Source organism: Periplaneta americana, chromosome 13 (assembly GCF_040183065.1).
Source record: "Periplaneta americana isolate PAMFEO1 chromosome 13, P.americana_PAMFEO1_priV1, whole genome shotgun sequence".
NCBI lineage: Eukaryota > Metazoa > Arthropoda > Insecta > Blattodea > Blattidae > Periplaneta > Periplaneta americana.
Genome location: NC_091129.1, coordinates 127,849,249 through 127,865,399, shown reverse-complemented (window position 1 = coordinate 127,865,399; position 16,151 = coordinate 127,849,249). Strand labels below are relative to the sequence as shown.

Sequence of the window (16,151 nt, the reverse complement as noted above, 5' to 3'; positions counted from 1 at the left end):
CAGCTCTATGGGCAAGTGAACAAACTGAGGTCTGCGCCAGCGCTGACTAGATCAATGACTTGGATTTATGAATGCATAGTAATTCCCGGCAGACCAGCGCGCCATTGAACTAGGCTCGTCTCGATGGAGTATTTTTAGGTCAGCACGCCCCTGTCTAAATTTAGCACAAGAAAGCAACATTAGAGTGCAGACTTCATCGTTCTCAGCCTCATCAATAAAAGTTGGCATTTACTATTATACAGAGTTCCCTTTGGCTCTAGCACTAATGTTTCTAAATGCAAATCCAGCAGACAAGAGTTCGATTCTCAGAAAGGGAATTAATTTCCTTTTCACAATGAGCGAGTGGCTTAGTGGTCGTTAGCACTCCCTGAAACGGGTAGAGTGCAAGGAGTACAACAAAATATGCCCCGTCGTGCAGAAGGGATAGAGAGACAGCATACCCGCCAGCAGCCAAGTGTGCACGCTGGTGCTGTAAGAGACCTGCGGGTAATAGACGCTGAGTGCAGTATGCTGATGACCGCTGGTCTAGACCTTCGGCTTGTCACGCAGACGGTCCGATTTCGACTTCCTGTCAGGTCTGTTTTTTTATTTAAAAACTCACTATAAAAATTGGAGATATATCCTTCGAAGAGGTGGAAAAGTTCAAATATCTTGGAGCAACAGTAACAAATATAAATGACACTCGGGAGGAAATTAAACGCATGGGAAATGCGTGTTATTATTCGGTTGAGAAGCTTTTGTCATCTAGTCTTCTGTCAAAAAATCTGAAAGTTAGAATTTATAAAACAGTTATATTACCGGTTGTTCTGTATGGTTGTGAAACTTGGACTCTCACTTTGAGAGAGGAACAGAGATTAAGGGTGTTTGAGAATAAGGTTCTTAGGAAAATATTTGGGGGTAAGAGGGATGAAGTTACAGGAGAATGAGAAAGTTACACGCATTGTATACTTCACCTGACATAATTAGGAACATAAAATCCAGACGTTTGAGATGGGCAGGACATGTAGCACGTATGGGCGAATCCAGAAATGCATATAGAGTGTTAGTTGGGAGGCCGGAGGGAAAAAAAAACCTTTGGGGAGGCCGAGACGTAGGTGGGAAGATAATATTAAAATGGATTTGAGGGAGGTGGGATATGATGGTAGAGACTGGATTAATCTTGCTCAGGATAGGGACCAATGGCGGGCTTATGTGAGGGCGGCAATGAACCTCCGGGTTCCTTAAAAGCCAGTAAGTAAGTAAGTAAGTAAGTAAGTAAGTAAGTAAGTAAGTAAGTAAGTAAGTAAGTAAATAAGTAAGTGACATTTGTGGCGTGCAAGGTCGTATTTGATATTTTTCTCGGGGTTCCTCCGTTTCCCCACGATAGTATCAACATCATTTCATCCAATCTCTATGCCATTATAATTCCATAATATTCACCGATCGGCGGTTGACGATGCATGGAAAGGGCTGGTCTGAGGACATTGGAGTTGTTTGCTCGAAACAAAGATATACCGCGAACCTTAGTGTAGTGTCTGATGTGAGTATGGAATGCTTGTCTAGGTGACAATCAGCGTAAACTTGTGGTGACAAGAGCCAGTGGAGCAAGTTTCATTCGAAACTTTCGAATTATTTAATTTTCCTCAGCAATGCAATTCCGTTAATGCAGTGTTACGACACAACAGAAACATCTCGGCATTTTCTATTCCTTTTGACAGGAATTCTCTCTCATTTTCATCTCGTTCAAAGAATGAACTCAGAAAAAGGACACGTGAAAATGCTGTTGCAACAGAGTAATCCCTACTGTTGCCAGCTTCTGTACCAAGGACACCATACTACACCAGCGAGATAAGAAAATTAATGGAGCTATGGTAAAAGTATGACCGAAGTGCCACAAGAAAATCTGCCCCACAAGCGTTGGGGAACGAAGCTTGACCTTTAGCTATAATAATGTAAGTTGCGATTGACTGAGCATGGGTAGGGCACGTATGTGATGTGCAGTGCCGTTTCTCACGTCAGACAATACCACTGCAAGAAGTATCGCTAATTATATATAGCCTTTTTGCATGCAAGAGTAGGTTCCTTCCTTTCAGCAGTGTAATAGAGCCTTCTCCATCTGGACCTGTTCTGTCAACCATCGGCACCGCCCATCAACAGAACCCCCGAGGAAAATAGATCATCTTCTGCAACACGATTCCTCAAGACCTGTCTGCAACGCTACACAGGAAGAAACTGCCTGAGGACTCGCAGCACCTCCCTTACAAGACAGAATGCATCTGTCGTTCCTTTACGTTTTTAGATCTACTGCAAAGTTTACAAAGGGAATGAAAATGTTAAATAGTAACACATGTGGGGCTAAAATAGATTTATTTGACTTAAAATGATCTGATTCAGTTTACATTGGAAAAGAAGATACTGCATCTTGAATCTTGCGTACACTACTTTTACACTTGAATATAAGTAATTGATTAACTAGCGGACTTACTCGTGTTAATTATGTTAGTCTGTGCGGCTTACAGCTGTTTCGGTGCTTCATCACACCATCCTCAGAGCCTACTAGATCCCGGCGTCATCTCGAACTTCTCTGCCTGTTGTGTGGGTGCGTTTGATTGTTGAAAAGTGGAGTCAAATAGTGTGTGTGTACTGAAATTGATCTGTGTGTTGAGAATTTGATCTGGGTGTGTTTTAGTGTGTTTGTATATTTCGTATTGTTCTAGTGTGTTGAGTTTTTGGTTCTTGGGTTGTATGTGCAGGATTTCCATGTCCGCATTTATGTTATTGTATGTATGGTTAGCATTGGTTATGTGATCGGCGTATGTAGATGTATTGTGTCCTCTGGTCATTGCTTTAATGTGTTCTTTGTAACGTGTTTGGAATGATCTGCCTGTCTGTCCAATTTAGAACTTGTCGCAACTATTACATGTGAGTTTGTATACACCTGTGTGGTCGTATTTATTTGTTTGTGTTCTTGTGTGTTGAGATGTCTTTGTAGTGTGTTTTCTTTTCTGTATGTTGTACTTCTGCTTTCTGAATGAAGATGCGAGCTTATGTGTGCTTTTGTTTTCATATGTTAGTGTGACGTATTTCTTGTGTTCTTGTGTTTGTGTTGTGTTTTGCGTGTTTTTCTGTTTGTTAAGTTTTTGTTTTGTCTTTCTTATGATGTTGTCTATTATGTTTGGATTGTAACCATTTTCTTGTGCATGTATTTGATTGTGTTCACTTCTTCATTGTAGTGTTCTTGGCTCATGGGTATGTTGAGTAATCTGTGTACCATTGTCCTGAATGCAGCATGTTTGTGTTGTATGGGGTGGTTAGATGTGTTGTGTATGTGTGTGGTGGTGGTGGTTGGTTTTCTGTATATTTTGTAGGTGTGTTTGTTGTCAATTTTTGTTATGGTGATATCTAGGAAATTTATGGAGTTGTTGTTTTCAAGTTCCAGTGTGTATTGAAGTTTTGGGTGTAATTTGTTTATATATTGGTGTAGTTTGTGTATTTGTCTTTTGTTTCCTTTGTATAGTATGATTATGTCGTCTATGTATCTGTGCCAGTATATTATGCTGTCTGCATATTTGTTGTGTTCATTGTTGAGTATGTATGTTTGTTCTATGTTGTGTAAAAATATCTCTGCTAGTATGCTATATATGGGTGGTACCATTGGCAATCCTTCTGTTTGGGTGTAGTATTTGTTGTTTGTGTGTGAAACTTTCTGTTAGGTAGCACAAGCAGTTTTATTTGCAGTTGGGAAAAATCAGTGGGCCTAATCCCTAAATTTTATGACTACTTCGATAAATTGAACATCTATAAGACAAGTAATAAGATTTTTTCATACCCTCTCAAATATCTCAAAATAAATCTCAGTTGAAGGAAATAATAAATAAGACATTTGTGTGACTAATAATACAGACCTCGTCCAATGAATGCAAACGAAGAATGTTGATACATTATTTATATTTAAATTTATAATGCTGCATATTTTCAAGTGTATTAAACATTCACGGTAGCTTTGGATTTGTTGTTTCACGATAGTTTTAACATAGTAGCCGTGCATGCGGCCGTTAAGTTGCATCCTTTAAAGCATATCGAAGCCACGGTCGTGATCTCAAATTTCTCCTTACGTCATGGTTGTGAGTCCATCATATGTCCGTTTGGCGCTAAAAAATAACGGAAGGTAAACCTATGAAAGAAGTATAACATTTTTTCTTTCAACCTTTAGGCCTATTACTTTTCTATACAGAGTGAACCGTAAGTAATGTCATTAATTTCAGGGGATTATTCTTTGAGATATTTAAAAAAAAATGTTTAATATAATTTCACTCATTTTTTTTTCCTTTTCGAGATAAAAATTGTTTCACATTAAACATTTAAAATATTTCACAGAGTGTTTTGGGAAAGCCACTGATTTAATTTTCCCCATATGCTCAATTTAAGAGAGCAATGTATTATGGTAATACATTATTGAAAGAATTTTAGTTTTGTCCTTTAAATGTGCAGAAATTTGATCCGAACAAATGTAACTTTTTGTTCTGCAAAGGAATTTTACATTGTTACATTTGTTCGGATCAAATTTCTGCACATTTAAAGGACAAAGCTAAAATTCTTTCAATCATTTATTATCATAATACAGTGCACTCTTATATATATGGAAATCACATCAATGGCTTTCTCAAAACACGCTATGAAATCTTTCATATAAAACAATTTTTATCTCGAAAAGGAAGTAAAAACGAGCAAAATTGCATTAAGCGTTATTTGAAATATCTTCAAGAATAACCCCTTGAAATAAAATGACATTACTTACGACTCAACCTATATATCACATCATTTCCTTTATTTTTTTTCCTCCATCTATCAACTTTACTCTTTCTTCTTTTTTCCTTTGCTTTTCTTTTTGATCTTCCTTCATGCATGTTTACTTTCTCTTCTTTCATAGGCATTTTAAGTCTTGTAAATGCATTGCATGGCTCGCCTGGCTTTATTTTCCTTCAGAAAGAAGTTTTTATCCTAAGAATCCTCGAGGCACAGCTAGAATTCCCGACTCTTTGACGATAACTTATGCAATTGATATCAAGAGTAAGACGATCTCACAGGAGATTACGTCACTATGGAAATAAATATACTTTATTGGATACCGCAGCAATATGCAGACCTTGCTTTTATTCGAAACGTAATTATTACGGGAATTTGACTGCTAAAGATTATTGTAGGACTACTGCATGCTGTTTCCTTGAAACTCTTCATCGGTCTCGTACACGCGCCTAACTTACTAGGTTTGTTGTGAGTTTCTATTTACTGTGAGGCAGATGGCTGACAAGTAGACTAAAAGTCTGAGATTTTGTCACTGAATATTCAGTACTCACTAACTGATATTTCTATGACTTGTGATCAATGTAACTTTTACGACTGGGAAGTAATCACATAACCTCAACTTTCCCATACCCAACATCATTTCAAATATATCAACAGTAATCTCACTAGAGGTTTTGATTTATCTTGAGAAAATCAAACCTCGAGTGGGATTTAATTGACTATTACAGGATTAGAAAGAAATATATAAAGATTAGAAAAAATAAAGTACTCTAATAGATTAAAATATTAGCTGACTTACTATATTTATATTTTACTAATGTTAGTTTCACCATTTTCAGTCGACTATTTATGCGAAAAACAAAAGACGATCGCAAAGCATGTTTTATAGTACCGTAAAGAATTTACAGTTTGAAATGTTGGCAAACAAGGAAATAAATGCTAGTGAATTGATAAAAATAAACAAATGCTAGGGAAGTGATAAAATTGTGCGATAAGCAGCCATGATTGGTTGAAAGACGTCCTTTCGTAGCTACTGTTTTATTGGTCAAAAATAGTATGACGTAGTAAAAGTATAAGATTTACAACATAACCTCATGGTACAAGTGTTTAACGTTTGGCACCCCATAAATCAATTGGTATTTACTGTTAATGGAACGTATACGTTACTTAGTTACTGGATTATTCAATGTAAACCACATATATTTCTTGTAGATATTATTTGTGAAGGTAGTAAATAAAAGTATGCAGTATTCATCATACAGATAAGAGAAATCGTATAATATTTCCCTGTTCTTGAATATTTCATCCGTATATTTATCGAAGTGGCAAAATCATCGATGGAAATCACAGATATTTGTGTGTCACAGTCACAGTTGTCACAGATACTTGAAAATATCGTTTGAACTCAAATCTATTGCGACAGCTGTCTCTAGATAATGCTAATAGCACTTCGCTCACTAAACTCTGTTTCTACTCTGAAGACGATCAGAGTGACGAGGACGTGGAAAATAAAGGAAAGAGACAAACATATTTTGCGCATGCGCATTACGTAAACCTAATTATTCATTCATCGTAAAGCCAACACATCCGTTAGCCAATGATATACAAGTCATATCTAAAGATTCAAGTTTGTGTATAATTTATTTGGAATAAATAGTATCACACCAGTCGCTCCCCTAATAACAGCTCAAGCAATGACGTAGATCGCCTGCACAGATGTGAGTATAGTAAGACGCCTGTACAATTAAAATGAATGGAATTCTAGAGAACATGGCACACTATCAAGGAGAGGACACGTTCTGTATATCACCGAATTAAATCAGATTTTGTGACATGAAAGTACAAGACACACTGTTTAAAGTCATACCTGGTATGGGTGGCCAATGACCCCTCGTTTTGGAAATATTGGCTATTGTTTATGACATACTTCCGTTAGGTGCCTAATAGCGAAGCATGAGACTGTGTAACGGCGTAGCTCATGTGGTTGGATGCTGAGTTGTCATCCAGGCAACCCGAGTTCAAATCCTAATGCTTTCTCATTTTTTAAAGCTTGATGATATTATTATTATTATTATTATTATTATTATTATTTTAATTCACTTTCAGTTGTCAGTTCCTATATTCAAAGCCATGTTGAAATATGCGTTGTATGCATCAAAATTGATTAACGAGAAGTGTTTGTGAATGTGAAGGCTATCTGTTTCGCAGCAGAAGTGCGGAAAAATGTGTGTGACTGTGGACAACCTTCCTTCATTTGCTGTGCATGGTGCAGGAATATATATGTTTTGTGTGTTTTATGGCATCATAATGAATCGGGTACAAAATGAAATGGAATAGCTGCTACAGAAATAGAACAGACACCAGTGACACGTCTTACCTTCCTACGTGAGCAATATTTCATTGTTTATCCTTTACAATACAATGTTAGGTAATTAGTAATTTGTTTAAAGCATGATGAAGAATTCAATACATTGAGAAATATGATATAGGTATGTAAATAGATAACTGTGATCAGAATATTAATCATTATTAAAAGAAAAAAATATAGGACCAGTTAAGATTCAAACTCAGGTTGCCTGGATAACAACTCAGCATCCAACCATATGGGCTACGCTGTTACACAGTCTAATACTTCGCTATTGAGCACCTAACGGAAGTATGTCACAAACAATAGCCAATATTTCCAAAACGAGGGGTTATTGGCTACCCATACCAGGTATGACTTTAAACAGTGCGTCTTGTACTTTCATCTCACACAATCTTATGCCATTCGGTGATATACAGAGCATGTCCTCTCCTTGTAAGACAAAATGTGGAAACACACACTTAATAGTTCGAACCCAAGACTGTGAACACCACGCAATGCCAAATGTACCTTCAACAGTTGTGTGCATCTGTGGAAATGGAGAAATCGATATAGGCCTAAGTGTGCGCTACGCATGTAAACTGAATGATGCTCCATTAGCTTGAGCGTGGTCGTTAGCATCGACACGCGCGCCGTGAGGTTTCGGAAGCCTCGACAAACGCTCAGGAAGCGCCTGTCCTATTGTTATTCTGGAAGCCTTCACGCAACACAAGAAGCGGAAATTATATGAAGAAGATACTCGTAACATGCAAAATGTGTGTTGAATAACTCTGTTGTACAAACAAGACGTGTCTGTTGCTCTACTCAAATATTTGTGAAGATAAAACCAATGTTCAGTTTGGTGAGTAAACACTGCGTTATACATCTGAGTGCTGCACCACGGGGTCCAGACCTACGTCAGACGACGGCTTCTCGTCAAAAGAATCCGGGTCAATAACTGGCAGTTTCCATTAAATTTCCGGTGCAGATATTCTTCGAATACTTTTCTCGAATAAAACCAAATTAGAAGGGACAAAAGCTTTCTTTACACTGCCTTTATATCCTATTTTCTCCGGCAGTGCACCTTACTTTCTCTGCCTTTTCTCCGACCACAATGTTTTCATTTTTTAAATCTCATTTTCCTTTGCCCTTATCATTCCAATTTTCTCCGAGAACTTAGTTTATTATACAATTTTCAATCCCATTACTTTTCGAGCGCTTTATTTCTGCTATCTTTAGCGTAACTTTTCCTACCTTTCTCATTAAATTATTTCTGAGCACCATGCTTTTCCTAACTTTCTCATTGCGATTTTCTCCGATCACTCTTCCCCCTAGCTTTATAATTTTTTTTAACACATTGTGTGTCCTATCTTGCTCATTCTGAATTATCTTATTTTGCTTTAGGCAGGTTTCATGTAAAATTTCCAACCCACCACACAAAAATCAAAGGACGGATAGCCAAAATACGAACTTTTCCACGGCTTGGGGGGGGGAAGACGGAAACAATGACATGACAAATTCATAACTAGGGCCAGGAAATTAATGCCCTAAAAACCTACTAAATATGCATGTAAGTATACCTTTAAAAACCTTAAAATATGCCAATAAATACACAATAACCCTTCTGGTTTAAATAGAAATAGATATTGATAACATTCCATTTCATCCATATTTTACAATCAAAGATATTGTAAAATTCATACTCCTAATTACATTATTAACAATTTTATCACTAAAAGAACTTAATAAAATTGTATATTTCTTAATATCACTAATAAAAAAGTAATAAATAATAACATAATAATAAGCAATAAATGTAATAACATTATATAGGTAAAAATATACGAGATTAAACTTACTCGTACATTCATTGTTGAGAGCGGCACACTACTGTGCCCATGAGATTCGCTAGATGTGCCGCGAAACTTTCAATATTTTTCTGGTAAAAATAATTACAATAATTTCACTGAATACCAGTTTTACATAATAAAATATGATACGTTTATTTAAAAAATCCAAACTATGCATTTTAATGTGACATAAAATCAGCTTCAATGAGCTTAAACGCAAACATATGATCAATATTATAAATATCATGAAATATTATGCATTTATATATAATAAATGCCCAAATATGCAAATATATGCAATATAAAATTTGGTTTGGTAAGCTTAAATGTTGATTCGTGAAGATAATTAATCAGCAATTAATTGCAGCCAATAGAAAAATCTGTGCAAATGCATGAACTTCCTGGCCCTATTCATAACGGATCAATTACACGCTACAGAACAACTTTGCAACTGTAATACTGGTTTATTTTGTTTGGCTAATATTTCTTATGAGCGTTTAGGCAGACTAAGATTATTAATTAATAAGAGTTTAATGGGATTTATACCTAGAATGACTATATGATGATTTTTATTGAGATCTTTTAATATGGCTGCTCCACCTTCAATAAATTTTTTAGGTGAAATTAGACTGTTAAATAGTTTGGTAAGTCACATTAAAACAGTTTTATTTCCAACACTGGAGTAAGCCTACACTGCGTTTAGACCTAACTCATTCCATTTATACAGGTTAATCGTCAGTGTTCTACTTCTGGGTATCTTTCAGTGCTATCGGTGAGACTTTTTGTCAAATAGTAAGTAAAAACTCATGTTCTGGCATTCTTAGAGTTATTAAATTCAAAATATCTCTTCAAATTTTAAACAAAATATAGAGTAAACATTAGTAATATCGTGATAGTCTTTTTGATAATGTGTCACAATTTTACTGAGCGAGAAAAAGGCCGATTTTTTTGCGTCAAAGTATTAAGAGATTGTTTCTCGACACGTTGATGCACAAAACCGGTCCTTCTCTCGTTCAGTAAAACCGTGGTAAACTCTCAAACATAGCATCACCACAGTCTAATATATACAGCCACGAAACTTGAGTTGTGAGGGTGCTAGGAACAATAGACTGTGCCGGTACTATTTCGCATTGTCTGTAATGAGGCGATAGTAGCGATCCTAGTGGTTAGCAACTATCTATGGATGCATATTTACTACGTATTGAGCTTCGTGACTGTGGTATCACGATATTACTCACATCACGATTTACCAACCTTTACCCTAATAAACTATACTCTTCACACTTATATTAATAAGACATAAGCACACACATATTTTAGCTCCTTCTCTTCCTCTATTTGTCCTCGAAAAATTAACAGCAAACAGTCAAGGAACTCAATGAAGCAAAATCTTTATTCGAATCCATGAAATGGTAAGTTACAAAAAAGATTTTATCAAACAATCTCTGTTTAATACTGAACATATTTCTACGTGTGCACGCATTGTATTGTATTGTATTTATTAACATTCCATGGTATTCATACATGCTTACAGCTAGAATATGGAACAAGTCATAAAACTTAATATTCTTATAAAATCTTAATTTATAGTCGCAGTCTAGATGAAATATATACAGACGAGATTTACAATATAGTCTATTAGTACAACACAAAGTTTTAGTATCAATTTCATGAAGTGTTATTGAATGTCATGAATTCATCTACAGAATAGAAGGCGTGAGAAATTAGGTACTTCTTTAATTTGGCCCTAAATAATTTTATGTTTTGAGTTTCATTTTTTATATCGATAGGGAGGCTATTAAAAATTTTTACTGCCATATAACGCACTCCTTTTTGATAGCACGATAGACTTGCCGATGGAGTATGAAAGTCATTTTTTTTTACGTGTAGGCCTATTTATGCTATGAACTGTTGAATTAGTTACAAAGTTTTCACGATTACATACGAGGAAAATTATTAATGAAAAGATATACTGACAAGCCATGAACATTATTTGTAGTTTTTTAAAATAGTCCTACACGATTCCCTAGATTTGGCACCTACTATTATTCTAATTACTATTTTTTGTAATAGAAATATATTGTTACTATCTGTGGAATTTTCCCAGAATATTATTCCAAAACTCATTACCGAGTGGAAGTATGCAAAGTATATTGTTTTTAAGGTATTGATATTTACTATCTTTTGCATAGATCTAATAGCAAAACAAGCTGAATTTAGTTTGGGGGTAATTTCTTTAATATGATTTTTCCAATTTAACACATTAGGCCTATAGATTTTTAAGCCAAGAAATTTGGTTGTTGTTGTTTCTAATAGGGATCTATTATTAATTATTGCGCTAGAAATTTGCGACGTTGAATTTGGACAGGAATTAAATTGAATTATGTTAGTTTTGTTACAATTTAATACTAATTTATTGTCTGAGAACCAGTCTCATATTTTGAAGAGAATTTCCTCTGTTGAAGATTGGAATGTGTTGGAGTTATTGGCTGTAATTACTATACTTGTGTCATCTGCAAATAATATGGGATGACCTACATCTTTTATTAGGGGGGCAAGATCATTTATAAACACTAAATGTTAACTTTAATCTTCAAGTCATGTTGCAAGCATTAACGTGTACAGTATCCCTCGTCAATAATAAACATATTAATTGAAATATTAGTATTTGAAGATCCACCTTAAAAATCGCCATTCATTCTTCTCTGACAATGGTACTAGTTTACACTTTTTTTTAGCCATTCCAGTGAAAATTACACCGACTCAGTGTTTTATTGCAGCTCTCCATTGTCTGCAGTAGCTTTTGTTTTCATTTGTCAGAATGGTTTTATTCTCCATCCTTCTAATTCTCACTCTGACTCCTAATCGGTCGCATTCTGCCCACGGATCTCCCACGCGTCATAATAAGACATAAATTACAGTGAAAGATGCGTTAGGTTATGGGAATTACGGCTTAATTTGCAGAATGGAACAAACACTTCTCTTCCTCGCTGTTCGCAAACAAATAAAGGAGTGTAAAAGGCGTGATCGTGGGAGACTGTTGATGTTGTACAAACATGTTTACTACTGAATTTCCGTAAGAGATGCTATGGATTTCAAAATAAGCTTTATCAAAACCCTTGTTTAAGTTAACACAAAGATAAGATCTCGACCTATAAAACCATTTCTAATTTCGTCACTGGAGTGTTCAAAACACACTATTGTTAAGGAAAAATTCAGCTTAAACTATGTGTCGGGATAGTAATATACGTTACAAGAGCGGTATGTTGACGTTTTCATGGTCGAGGAAAAGATTGAAAAAGCGAAACGTAGTTGAGCTTTTTTAATTTCCGAGAACATGAAAACAAACACACCGCTCGTGTATCGTACATTATTTTGCGCGAAGATCGTTTATTACATACCTGAAAGACGAATTTCCAATTAGTTGCAATGAAATCTCCATGTTGGTTTCTGTTTAATGACGGCAACTTCGGAAAACCAAAATATCTTTCTTCAACATTGCTGCTATAAAATGTTTTCTGTGTTTACTATACTCCAGCAGGCCGTGATATAAGTCTGTCTTCCCCCCCCCCCCCAGTCTATAAATGCGAACTTAAAACAAACGGTAAGGTTATGTAATGATTTATTTTTCATTTTAATATTTTAACAATATTATTTATATAACATATTGCAGTAATAACATCCGCATCTGGAATCTTGTTGATTTTTTCACGGCTTCCTTAATGTTACTTGTATCAGGAATGCAATAAATTTCGTAGAGTAGTAGACTTTACTTAATTTTTGCAAATATTTAGAAAACAATAATTAACATTGCAATTTAGGTGAAATTGCAGTGGTAAGTTTCCAATTTATAATTATTACTATGTTAAACGTATCTAAAAATAATATGTTAAAAGCCTAAAACAGTAAAATGAATGTCGCGCTTAAGCGGTAAGAAGAGGGAAATTGTTATTACGTGTGTTACGTTGGGAATACTGAATGTGGTATTTCACACTTACCGCGTATTGGTTCTGTGCGGAAAACAAGCAAATACGCACGATCTCGCACAAAGATAAATTACAGTGTCAGCTGGCAATACCACACTCTGATGATGGTACGGTGTTAACGAGATGAATAGTGAATTGACGTGGTAAGTGGCAGTACGACTATTTAAAGAAAATCTGACATCCAACACAATTCTTGTCTACAACGTATTTGAAAATGATTGAAAGCAGCTTCAGTCCGGTGACTTCTTTACAGAATACACTGTGATTAATTTTCTTTAAGGGTTTAGGTACAGTTTAAAGGAGTAAAATTTTGGAAATATTCAACATTTTTTTCCTCCATTACTGTATCTTGTACAATAATGCAAATTAGTATATGTAAAACACTGTCCTTCTGCTATATGATAAACATATATTTATGATTAAAAAAATATTTATATTTCTTTCAAAATTCAAAGTTCACTGTCCAGTCATGAAGCGTTTCCCTCATAACTGAAAAAGTATCCAACATTCTGTGATGAAATTTTTTGTGTGTATTTATGCATGTCATATCTACAATATGATGCAAAATCACTTCTCTACCTTTGATAGATTGTCTGATAAAAAATAAATTCATTTTAAAAAGTGGTCAAGTATCTAACACAAAATAAAAAAAAAAAATATTTTTTAAGGAATGTAGTTGAAAGAGCGTGATATTGTAAACATGAGTTTCAGCAATGAAATAAAAGAGAGATAACATGAAAAAGTTAACAAGTTTACGAGTTATGAGGGAAACACTTCAACACTGCACAGTGAACTTTGAATTTTGAAAAAAAATTAAATATATTTTTTTAAACCGTAAAAATATTTTTTTTCATATAGCAGAAGGATAGTGTTTTACACATACCAATTTTCATTATTGTACAAGATACAATAATGGAGAAAAAAAATGTTGAATATTTCCAAAAAAATTACTGCTGTAAGCTATACCTAACCCCGTAAGTGGTAGTGAAATTTACGTTAGAGACGACGCTATAGTGCAGGGTCTACTGGTAACCGCGCAGCGATGTTCTGCATTTTAACTATCTCACAATTCAATTATCGTATAAGAAGTGCTGTATACTCTGTATAGGCCTATGTTATTTATACAGGACAAATGATTAGTTTACACCCGTGGTTGTGTGAATAACGTTACAAGAAGTGTGTTACATTAGTAGTGACTATTTCCATCATGCTAGCATTTGAAACCATGTTTCATGATACTAGAAAGAAGAAAACAATAATTGAAATTCTTACAGGCTCCAGTTCAGGCGAATACAGACAATAACACTGAACAACAAGAATTTTGCTCCGACTTAAAACAATGTGTCCCTTATGGTCTGATGTGCGCTGAATCCGAAAATGCATCTCTTTTCTTCGTATCACGTAATGTTTTTAAGATATACCATGATTTCACTTTTCGATAAGCGCTCCCTCAGGAAACATCTGGTGCAGGTTGGGGTATAAACCAAACCAAAAGCTAATGTATTTCATGAGTTTAGGACTTATTTATGTTTTTTGTGTTTCTAATAAGTGAACAGATATTGGTCCCTTCTATTAAGTAAATTTCATAAGAGTTCAAAGTGAGGTCTATGCAATGAATAAACAAGGGTGTAGTTTTCAGTATTTAAAGGAAAAGTTTACCAGTTTGAGTGAAGGAAAATTAAAAGAGCGCATTTTCATCGGTCCACAAATTCACAAAGTTATGGCTGACCCTTTGTTTGAGGAAAAACTTTCCGTTACAGAAAGAATGGCAAGGCGCGCTTTTAAAGACGTTTGTTCAAATTTCCTTGGAAATTCTAGGGCAGAGAACTACACAGAACTTGTTGTGGAAATCATGTTAAGTCCATATGACAAAATGGAGTGCAATATGTCTCTCAAAATACACTTCATTCATTCATTCATTCATTCATTCATTCATTCATTCATTCATTCATTCATTCATTCATTCATTCAATCATTCATTTATACAAATTGGTTATGAGATATCAAATTTAATTATCTTATGTGTTTATAGGGCGCCAATGGGAGATTATAAGAAATTTACAACTAACTTAGATTCATTATTGAAAAGACTTTATAAACCACATACAGAATTTGTAATCTGTGGTAACATAAACATAGATTATCTATCAGAAAGCACACGTAAAAGAAAATTAAACTCACTTCTTGAAACTTATAATCTTGATCACACAGTAAGTTTTCCAACCAGAACACAAGCTGGAAGTAGTACTGCCATTGATAATATATTTATAGATAAAAGTAGATTGAATTCTCAAAATACACTTTTTCCATTCTCATTTGGATTTCTTTCCTCCTAACTTTGGAGCGGTAAACGACGAGCATGGGGACAGATTTCATCAAGAAATATCTGAAATGGAAAGACGATATAAAGGAAGATCATCATCCAGCATGCTTGCAGACTATTGTTGGTTCCTTTCAAAATACAGTCCCGGGTCTAGTTATAAACAGAAGTCATCCAGAAATTTTTTTAAGTAAGTTCAAATTTCGAGATTTTTCTCATTATATGCATGAAATATTATTATTTTTGTTGTGTTTTAAACTATGTTACAACATTTTTGTATCCAGTACACATTTTTCAAGTATTATGAAGAATTTTGAATCCCTAGTGTGTTGTAAATTTATAAGTAGCAGCGAAAAATTAAAAACAAATAAGTTGTCACAAAAAAAATTAAAATGATACGTGATGGGACAATTTTAAATTCAGATTTAGGGCATACATATTAGTAATATTCACCTATTTTTATTTCGGAGCAAGACAAAAAGTAAACATTTGTTGTTCAGTGTAATTATTCCAATGAAAGACGGGATGCAAGTTGTACAATTAGGAACAAAAAGAGAAATTACTTTAAGGAAAAATTGAACGAGGTAGAAAAGCGACGTCCCATCCATTCGCTAGCGGAGCGATATCGAACTGCGAACTTTTGGCGTTCTTGTTTAACGACACGCTTCATCAATAGACACTCAATTTACAATACCCGCAGCCCGCACGGAGGTCTGTATTATTATACAACAGCGGGGGTCAAAACACAGTACGAACTGTCACCGACAAGTCTTTCAATGATTCAGAATTTTGTAACTTTCACTCATGAAATGTAATTTAAATTAATCGGCTTATTGATGATTAACAAATTTAACATTCACAGAGAA

General features: G+C 34.8%; 1 protein-coding gene across 3 annotated transcripts in view; it reads right to left on the bottom strand.

Annotated features, from left to right (window-relative positions):
• Positions 1-16,151, bottom strand: part of LOC138712412 (SLIT-ROBO Rho GTPase-activating protein 1-like) — a 595,908-nt gene that overhangs the window by 111,239 nt on the left and 468,518 nt on the right. The window lies entirely within an intron of this gene.